Below are 11,477 nucleotides of genomic sequence, written 5' to 3' on the forward strand. Positions count from 1 at the left end.
TAGAGGTAGGGGTCCACCAAGGTTCCGTCCTCAGCCCCCTCCTATTTATCATAGTCCTCCAGGCGATCACAGAGGAATTCAAGACAGGTTGCCCCTGGGAGCTCCTCTATGCTGATGACCTTGCAGAGTCACTATCAGAACTAGAAGAGAAGTTTCAGGTGTGGAAGCAAGGACTAGAATCGAAGGGCCTTAGAGTCAACCTAGCAAAAACCAAAATCCTAATAAGTAGGAAGGTAGATAAAACACAAACCCCTTCAGGTAGATGGCCCTGCTCAATATGCAGAAAAGGAGTAGGTAGTAACTCTATAAGATGTACCGGGTGCAAGCTATGGACACATAAGAGGTGCAGCAATATCAAAGGCAGATTAACTACAAAGTTAGTTTTTGTATGTGGCAGATGTTCAGGTGCAATAAACACTGTAAACAAACAGGAAACAACTTCTATCTCATTCCAGGGAGAAAAACTAGAGGTAGTCGATAGCTTCCGCTATCTGGGTGACCAAGTTAGTAGTGGGGGTGGGTGCGCTGAAAGTGTAGCTGCTAGAATAAGAATAGCCTGGGCCAAGTTTAGAGAGCTCTTACCTCTGCTGGCGACAAAGGGACTCTCACTCAGAGTAAAAGGCAGACTGTATGACGCATGTGTACGAACAGCCATGCTACATGGCAGTGAAACATGGGCTGTGACTGCTGAGGACATGCGTAAGCTCGCAAGGAATGAAGCCAGTATCCTCCGCTGGATGTGTAATGTCAATGTGCATACCCGTCAGAGTGTAAGTATCTTGAGAGAAAAGCTGAACATAAGAAGCATCAGTAGTGGTGTGCAAGAGAGACAATTGCGCTGGTTTGGACATGTGGTGAGAATGAATGAGGATAGCTGCGTGAAAAAGTTCCACTCCCTGACAGTTGAGGGAACCCGTGGAAGAGGTAGGCCCAGGAAGACCTGGGCTGAGGTGGTGAGGCAAGACCTTCGAACATTGGGCCTCACCAAGGCGATGACTACTGACCGAGACCTTTGGAAATGTGCTGTGCGTGAGAAGACCCGGCAAGCCAAGTGAGATCGTTGCCAGGGTCCCTGGACTGGCTCTTGTACGGGTGGCACATAAAAGACACCATTTCGAGCGTGGCCGTTTTCGTGCGGGTGACACGTAAAAGCACCCACTACACTCTCTGAGTGGTTGGCGTTAGGAAGGGCATCCAGCTGTAGAAACTCTGCCAAATTAGATTGGAGCCTGGTGTTGCCATCCGGTTTCACCAGTCCTCAGTCAAATCGTCCAACCCATGCTAGCATGGAAAGCGGACGTTAAACGACGATGATGATGATGATGATATATATATATGTATATATGTAAGATATTTGTAATGGAAGCAGTATTAGTACTGAATGGTAGTTTTATATCTTTTATAGCTTACTTAATGCTGTAGTATTGTGGTATTCCTTCTCAGATAGACACTTAGTGCATAGAAGCACAAAGATATCAGTTGCAGACAAGAATTGTCGAGCAGTAAACATCTATATGAGAGGCTTCTGGATAAAAACCACAGGATTACAGCATTCTTATAATACATTCACATTAAGTAGGATATAAAGACTGCCAATCAGTAATAATACTGTTGCATTGCTAATATCTAATTTTTCCTGAGCCTGCTGGCTATTTACAACACCAGTCACTGAATAGTCAATTCTTTCTATATATCAGTAGAAAGGAGAATTGGCTGATATAGTGTTAGTAAACATTTGCTGCTGATGAAGTGCAAACATGTTGAAATCACATGATCTGGTAGTTTTAACACCAGTGCTGGATAATTCTTGTCTGCTATTGATATCTCTTTGCTTCTATGCTGCATTAAACATCTATACTACAAGTTTTCTCTGGATGAATACTGCAGTATTATGGCGTTCTTAAATTGCAACCATATTAAGTAGGATATAGACTACCACACACACTCACACACATATATACACAGATAGATAGATTAGTTAGAGGATTCACTAGAATCTTGGTGCATTAATGTGGAGGATGTCAGGACTGGCTAGATTCTATAACACTGATTTTCACAGTGAGGTAAAAACAACCATGATTTGTCATGTGTTGGTAGTATACTGCAAGTGTATACCATCATCATCATCGTTTAACGTCCGTTTTCCATGCTGGCATGGGTTGGGCGATTTGACTGAGGTCTAGCAAGCCAGGAGGCTGCCCCAGGCTCCAATCTGATCTGGCAATGTTTCTACAGCTGGATGCCCTTCCTAATGCCAACCACTCTGACAGTGTAGTGAGTACTTTTTTACATGCCACTGGGACAGGAGCCAAACGGAACGAGGGCGCTGGCATTGACCACGTTCGGATGGTGCTTTTTACTTGCCACTAGCACGGGAGTCAGTCAGGCGACGCTGGCATCAGCCACATTTGGATGATGCTTTTTACATGCCATCAGCACAGGAGCCAGTCGGAGTGAGGGGGACTGGCATTAACCATGTTCGGATGGTGCTTTTTATGCACAACTGGCATAGGGAGCCAGTCAGGTGGCACTGGCAATGACTGATGCATGAATGGTGCTTATTGCATGCCACCAGCATGGGAGCCAGTTAGGTGGAACTGGCATCAGCCACAACTACAATTTCCATTTTATTGTGGTTAGATTTGATTTTGATGATGATGTACTTGACTCAATAGGTTTCCTCAAGCACGGCATGTCACCCGATGATCCAAAGGTACTTTTTTTTAAGTGGGCTGGTTATACGACACTGGTGTAACCTACAGCTGTGATCTCACTTTACTTGCCAGGTCTTGTCAGTCACAGCATATCTCCAGAGGTCTTGGTCTATCATCATTGCCTCTGTGAGGACCAGCATTTGAAGATAATGTTTCACCACCTCTTCCCATGTGTTCCTGAGTCTCCCTTTCATCTTTCATCTAACAAAGCCAGCTTATGTAATGTTTGTGTTCAATAGATTATTTGAAATATTACCTACTTTGGTGAAGTACAAGAATATTTCCTTGATATGTCTAGTAATTGCACCTTGATGCTGTTGAAGAAGGTATAGTTATTATGTTCTCATTTGCAAATGTTTTCAAGAACTTTGCTTCTAGAAATACTGCATCAATTTAATAAGAATGTTTATCATGCATGTGGGACAGAATTTGTGTGAGAAAAGTTAAGGAGAAGGTAAAACAAGTATTGCTTTACACAGGTGTGAATGTTGTCACAGGTGGAAGCAAGTAGATTGTTAATGTAATGGACAAAATGTTTGGGGTGTATAACTGAATCTTGGAGTAGAGTAGAATCAATAAAATGTGGATTCTGAAGTTATGTTCCTGTTTCAGTCCTCTTGATAAACAAATTATCACCATCATCATTTCAATGTCCACTTTTTAATTAATACCTGCATGGGTCAGACAAAACTAGTTGAGGTCGATACACACTCCATTGTATATGTTATTTTCCTGTGTATATGTGTATCCTAGTAACTAAAAGAATTTTTTTTTTAGTCAGGAATTGTTGTTGGTACAACGTCGAGGGTTCCAGTTGATCCAATCAACGGAACAGCCTGCTCGTGAAATTAACAGGCAAGTGGCTGAGCACTCCACAGACACGTGTACCTTTAACGTAGTTCTCGGGGAGATTCAGCGCGACACAGTGTGACAAGGCTGACCCTTTGAAATACAGGCACAACAGAAACAGGAAGTAAGAGTGAGAGAAAGTTGTGGTGGAAGAGTACAGCAGGGGTCACCACCATCCCCTCCCAGAGCCTCATGGAGCTTTAGGTGTTTTCGCTCAATAAACACTCACAATGCCTGGTCTGGGAATCGAAACTGCAATCCTATAACCGCGAGGCCTCTGCCCTAACCACTGGGCCATTGTGCCTCCACTAGTCAGGAATACAACTGACAAATGCAGTTTCTTTAATTAAAATCTGTTGAGAATTTTTCTAAATGAGAGAAAAAGTTTTGTGCAATAGCTGAAGCCATCAAGAAGCAGTGTCTCTTCCTCTCAGGCAAATAATTCAACTTAGTAACTGATCAGAAACCTGTCGTTTATGTCTTCTGCTGCAGCCTCAGACTGACCAAAGCCTTGTGAGTGAATTTGGTTGGTTGAAGTTCCTTTGTGTGTAAAAGTGCTTGCATCTCCTTTGATAGATCCGATGGAAGACATAAAACTAAGAGATTAAAAATGAGAAAACATCACGCTAGTAATTAAAACTTGTGCAGATCTGTTACAAAATTTACGTCATCCTGGATTTGTTAAAGCTGTAGCAGACGTACTATTGAATGACTTTTATGATGCTACTTCACAGTGTCATCTCTTAGAATTCCATAAATCTCTCTGCTAGAATGGTATTACATTATAATACCATTTTGTTTTGGTATTAGTTCAGGTTCGAAATCATGTTTGAGGGTTTGGCTGAAAAAGTTCGTAGGCTGACCAAGATACTCTTATAGAATGTGAACAAAGAGGTTTAATTCTCAACATAGCCCCCCCCCCCCCCACTGAGGTCTACACACTTCTTCCACTGGTGAAGAAGCTTTCATCCATATTGGTCAACAAAAAAGTCATCAACAGCAGATATTACATCATCACCACTGCAATACTGGTTCCCAACCAAGTGTTTTTTCATGTTGGGGAGCAGATGATAGTCAGATGGGGCCAAATCAGAATAGGGAAGGTGATCAACCAATCACTCTTGAACTCAATAAAAGTAAAAGCTACCATATAACTACATCCAGAACCATGTAAGCTCATCATCTTTTTAACCTTATACTGTTGATTTTAAGGGTTCATCAACTTTGTCAAGTAATAATTAGCTGTTGATTGTTTCTGATGAATATTTCTGTTTGTTTTCCCATTGCTTCAACATTTCTTCAACTATCAATGTTTTTGATAGGGCTACATTATTTTCTGTCTTTAGTATATCTGGATATGTCTGGATATTTTGATTGAGGAATCTGCATTTCATCTTTTGCATGAGAAGCTGAGGGTTGTCTCAATTAGCTACTTGATCCCATACAACTCTACTGAAAAAGGGCAGTGTGAATATTTTGTTGGAACCATTTGGAAAACTGACATTAGCTTCAAGGTCTAGAATCCTACCAATCCCTCCATGGGAAACTGTGACATTAGCTTTGAGGTCTAGAATTCTACCAATCCTTGCATAGGAAACTGTTTAATATGATACCATACATTGAGTGCAATCCTTGTGTCTATCCACAAACTCAAGAGCTCACAAACAGCTCTTTGCCTTTCCTTAGAAAAAAAAAAAAAGAATGTGCTATTCTGACTTCCTTGATCTGTATAAGATCTGTTGAAGGGATACATCTATGCAAGAAGATATTTAACCCTTTTGTTACCATATTTCTGTTGAAATACACTGCTTCCATTTCAATTAATTTTGCAATTTATGAAAAATTTAGTAAAATAACTTTGTCGTTATTATACTGATGTTTGGAACACAAATTATCATAGAATTACAATAGGTTTTAATTTAGATCACCTTAGAACAGTTTTTATCCTAGAACCAAAGGCATTGGTATCAAAAGAGTTAATCCAAGTTGAATTATAGAACTTATTGGAGGCAAATCCTTACTGTGCTCACATTCTATTTAGAATATACACCTCTTTTGGTTTTCTTTCTATGAGCAAAAATAGGCAAGAATTTTGAAGATTTTGCGAAAACCTGTTGGGGCAAGCGAAAGCAAAATCGTGATGGCACCTGTACCAGTGGAGCACTAAGAGCACCGTCCGAGCGTGATCGTTGTCAGAGCACCAGCTGTCTGGCTTCCGTGCCGGTGGCATGTAAATAGCACCATTTGTGCGTGATCGTTACCAACGTCACCTCACTTGTGCCAGTGACACGTGAAAAGACATTCGAGTGAGATCATTAACATAGCCATTGCCAGTACTACCTGACTGGCCTTCGTGCCGGTGGCACGTAAAAGCACCCACTACACTCTCTGAGTGGTTGGCGTTAGGAAGGGCATCAAGCTGTAGAAACTCTGCCAAATCAGATTGGAGCCTGGTGTAGCCATCTGGTTCACCAGTCCTCAGTCAAATCGTCCAACCCATGCTAGCATGGAAAGCGGACGTTAAACGATGATGATGATGATACCAAATATGGTAATGCTCATGTAGTACATTTTATGAATTTCACAACCCAGAACTTCAATCATTAACTATGAACACATGCATATACACCTGTGAGAAGATGACTAGCAAGTGCTGTAAAATAAAGAGAAAGCCCTCAGCTAAATTGAGTTTGTGATTCAGTTACAATCTCTATTTCTTTTAATATTATATTGTGTTCAGTGTTTGAACTGTGTCCATGCTGGGGGTATTGTCTTCTAAGGTTTATAGTCCAGTGGTTCCCAGTCTTTTTCACTTCATGGCCCACCATATGAGTGCACTTTTCTTGGAAAGTTTAAAAAACCAAAAAAAAAAGCAAAAAATTTCAAAGTGAAAAATTTAGACAAAATATATAGAAAAAATTTGCTTACCTTGTTTTTTATTAAATCATATATGTGCGTGTGTAACAAGATTTATAACACATTTTTCAAAACATTCAAGCATAAATACAGATTTTTAAAGCCAAAAATTATACCTTAAAAAAATTCAGTCCACCTCGATACCCTTTGTGGTACAAGAGTGCACAGCAGGAGTGCATCATTTAAAAACCACTTGTATAGTCAGTGAATTCAGTGAGCCCTGGGTCTAGTACTTATTTTATCAACCTTAGAACAGAGAATGACAAAGTAGACCTAGACAGGATTTAAAACTCATCAAAATAAAGGGACCTAACTAAATATACCAAAGGATTTGTCTGATGTTCTACCAGATCTACCATCAAACCATCATGATGTCACATAATAGCTGCAAAGATTTTCACTTCTCTTACATTGCTGGTACTCTTTGAGGTGTTGGAACCATGTAGGTTATATAATATTGAGGTCTTCTCTCTTAAGTCAATGTGATTGATTTACTCCTCATAGGTGGAGGCGCAATGGCCCAGTGGTTAGGGCAGCAGACTCGCGGTCATAGGATCGCGGTTTTGATTCCCAGACCGGGCGTTGTGAGTGTTTATTGAACGAAAACACCGAAAGCTCCACGAGGCTCTGGCAGGGGACGGTGGCGAACCCCGCTGTACTCTTTCACCACAACTTTCTCTCACTCTTTCTTCCTGTTTCTGTTGTACCTTTATTTCAAAGGGCCAGCCTTGTCACACTGTGTCATGCTGAATCTCCACCCCCGAGAACTACATTAAGGGTACACGTGTCCGTGGAGTGCTCAGCCACTTACACGTTAATTTCACGAGCAGGCTGTTCCGTTGATTGGATCAACTGGAACCCTCGACGTCGTAAGCGACGGAGTGCCAACAACTCCTCATAGACAAGCAATAATTCTATAATAATTCTATGAAAGGGCAAGCAATTCACCCTAATATATATTGTTGATTGGCAATAGATATTTATTACCTTTTAGCATTTAACCCTTTCGTTACCAACTTGGCTGAGACTGACTCTGGCCCTAAGTACAAATGTCTTGTTTTCATAAGTTTTGAATTCAAATCTCCCACCAAACCTTAGTCACAACTTATGTTGCTAACACAAGCTGAATGATAACTAAGTTATTTTACTAAATTCTTTGTTATATTTAAAGTAATTGAAAGAAACACAGAGCATCTCAAAATAAATACAGTAACGAAAGGGTTAAACCAGTCATATCCAGTCCAAATGTTCTAACTGTTTTATGTTCAAACTAGCTGGATTCAGCCCCTCACAACTACCCTACAATGTCATTCTGAATGTAAAAAAAATCACATCACTGAAATCTCAAAGCTATATTTTTCATCTTTTACTTGTTCAATTCATTGGATTGTGGCCATGCTGGGGCACCACCTTGACATGTTTAGTTAAACAAATCAACTCCAGTATTTATTTTCTTTTTAAGCCTGATATGTATTTTATTGGTTTCTTTTGCCAAACTGCTAAGTTACAGAGAGGTAAACAAACCAACACCAGTTGTCAAGTTGTGGTGAACAAACACACACACAAACACAATAGGTTTCTTTCAGCTTCCATCTACAAATCCACTCACAAGGCTATGGTCAACCCGGTGCTAGAGTAGAAAATGCTTGCCCAAGATGTTATGCAGTGGGACCGAACCTGGGACCATGTGGTTGAGAAGCAAACTTCTTACCACACGGTTATGCCCATAATTGATTTAAAACAATGCAAATACATTTGACTGCTAAAGGGTGAATTGGTTTCAGTCATTGGGCCTGTGATCATTATAAGGAGAGGGTGAGAGAGGGAGTGGGGATGACAGGATAGTGCTGTTTAGGGTTATAGTCATTCAATAACATCAATCCTAGTACTTACTTTATTGATCTTGGAAAGACAAAAAGGCAAATAAAATTTAAAAAAAAAAAAAAAATATGAAGCCAATTTTCAAAAACTTTTATTGAAAAAAATTGAAACCATCAGAATAAAATGGAGGAAAAAAAACAAAGAAAAAAAAACATTGTTACCATCGTATTACAGATTTTATTTTCTCAATTAACTAAAAAGAAAAAAAAAAGGAAAAACAAAAGTGGGGAATCGAAGGTTAAATGGTGAAAGAGACGGGAAGGGAATATGTACAGTGCTAATATTTCTCACAAGTTTATTCCAGCATGATAATGCCACCATGTTACACAGTCCATAGCAACTACTTTTTTTTTGTTTTTTTTTTTTGTTTTGTTTTTTTAATCAGGAGATTGGTTTCTGCCAGAGAAAAGAAACTGCACCTCTCCCTTTTAATATGTGCACAACACAAGATAGATACATCACTGTCCTGAATTAATAAATGTGTAAACAAGACTGAACCGAATGGAAATGCAACAGTTGTCATTGCACTGTGTATGTATGTCTGTATGTGTGCGTGTTTGTGTGTGTGTGTGTGTGTGTACATAAAATGAAGGAACAAGACAGGACAGTGATATGTCATTAAAAAAAAAAGTAGCAGAAAGATAACCATATCACTGCTTTGTATGCGTTGTGTAACATAAAGAACAGGGAGGTGACAGAGTTACTGCTGTGTTACAACTGAGTGTCGTACAAACAGTGAAATACTGCAATGTTACATACAGTAGAGAGTTTGTCAGGACAGCTAGACGACGATGACAATGTTACCCGCCGTGTACAAAGCATGTGTCCACAAGAGTTAAGAGGACAATATCACTGTTTGTGAGTGTGTTGCAGCGGTGTGCCGTAGGAACAGCGAGATGATATTATTATGGCAGTGTTACAGCAGTTTTGTCAAAAACAGCGATTGTAACTGCAACACAGTTGTGATTACATCCAACCAATGCCAGTACAATTAAAAGGAAGCAACAATGTCACTGCTGTGTCAAAACCAATGAAGTAATAACATCACTTCTTTGTACATACAAAGTGTTATGAAGGATTGGGAGGGGGGAGAGGGAAGTTGGAAGTGTAAGATGTATTTCAGGAGAAAGAGAGAGATTGATTCCCCCCCCCCACTCCCCAAAATAGAAGTAAGTTCTAGTACCATTCACCTGTGTTGCATACATTATTATAGCAAAGAACAGAAACAGAAATTAGATGTTATTGCTTCTCCATAAAGCATCAGAGAAGAATACACAAACCCACATCTCGACTGTTTTTATGGTATTAAACATTATAAGCACTGATTTAGGACAGAAAAAAAAAAAAAAAAAAAAAAAGAGAGAAATGAGGCCCACTGCCGGGACTTAGGCAATACATCTATTGCTTGCCAGTTGATTGCATGATTGGTCACACTTCAAACAGGCACTCTGTAGAACGAAAGAAAAGAATGAGCTTTTTGTTTGACATTTTTTTTTTTTTTTTTTTTTTTAAAAGAAAAAATATGGAAGAAACAGAGTCGAAAGTAGAATAAAAAGGGGAGATCAAGAAATCAGAGAGGGGAAAGAGAGGGGGGGGAGGAGGAAGCAGTAGGGTCAAGCCTTTTAAGTGGGACCTCTGTTTCTCTTGTCTGTCTTCAACTTGGTGCTCCTAACATCAAATGCCTTATATATATATATATATATATATATATGACTTCTTATGTTCATCCCAACTGGTGTCAGAAGAAGAAACACACGTCATGACAGTTACCACATGATGAAAACGTGATGCTACCACTACTGTACAATGTGTTGTGTGACATTCAAATGCCAAGTAGCAACACATTGTTTCTTTGTTGGTTTCATACAGTGTCACTAGAATAAGGAAGTGAGACTGTAGCACACCTGTACCTGCATGGTGTTGTGACACAGATTTTTGTGCCACGGAGACGGAGAGGAAGAAAGGGAGGGAGGGAGAGAGGGAGGGCAGAAGAAAGACGGAGGAAAAATGCAAAATGGAAACCTAATTACACTGCACAATGTTGGAACAGAAAAGTTGAGCAACACATGGCTATAATTTGTACAGTGTTACAGGACAAGATTATAAGACTTGTCACATTTGCACTGTACAGTGGTTATGACATAGAATTTATACTGTACAGCAGTACAGTGTTGTGATACAGAAAATGTGAAGCCAGTACTTCACAGACGTTGTACAGGGTCTGTGACTCAAAAATGTAAAGTAACATGCTACTTTACTAACACTGTTGTGTTACACAGATATGTGAAGTAACACAGCACTGATACTGAACAGTGTTGTGACAGAAATATGAAGTATTAAGCCAATACTTTACAAACATTTGTACAGAGTCTGTGACTCAAAAATATAAAGCAACATGCTACTTTACTAACACTGTTGTGACACACACACAGATGTGTAAAGTAACACAGTATTGATACTGTACAGCTTTGTGACTCGGAAATTATAAAGTGACACTATTTTACCGACACTGTCCAGAGCTGTGACATAACACAACACACCCTTAACAGTGTTGTAGGATATCGATGTGAAAGTGCTGCTGTTACAGCTCTATTCCAGTACAAACAGACAACACTGCTGCATATAAGTATCACATAAAAGATTAAGAGAAGGGGGAGGGGAACGAGTGAGGGAGTATGAGAGACAGAGGGAGAGAAGAAGAGGAGGAGGAGGAGGAGGCGGTGAGTGATGCGACACTAACGCTACTATTTGGTACAGTGTCATAAGAGAGGAAAAAAATGTGAGGTGACATATTGCTGCTCTGTAGTTGAGGGGCACTAGCAGGACATGAGCAACTAGTTGGAAGAGAAAGCAAAGGAAATGTCACCTTATTTTCTTCTCTGTCAGGCTGCTGCAGAGACTACAACAATGGCTGGCAAATGCAGTTGTTTTAGACCTGCCAGTCTGGAAGGCACTTCATTGAAAGACTGCTCAGGAGACCAATTCTACACGTCGGACCATGTCTGTTAGTCTTTTATTTATTTTCATTGAAAGCAGTGCATACCAACTGATGCAAACCTTCATCTGAGCTTAAGATTTCAGCCACTCAAAGAAAAAAAAAAAACAAAAAAAGAAAAA

The sequence above is a fragment of the Octopus bimaculoides genome, chromosome 4 (assembly GCF_046866305.1).
Source record: "Octopus bimaculoides isolate indiv1 chromosome 4, ASM4686630v1, whole genome shotgun sequence".
Classification (NCBI taxonomy): Eukaryota; Metazoa; Mollusca; class Cephalopoda; order Octopoda; family Octopodidae; genus Octopus; species Octopus bimaculoides.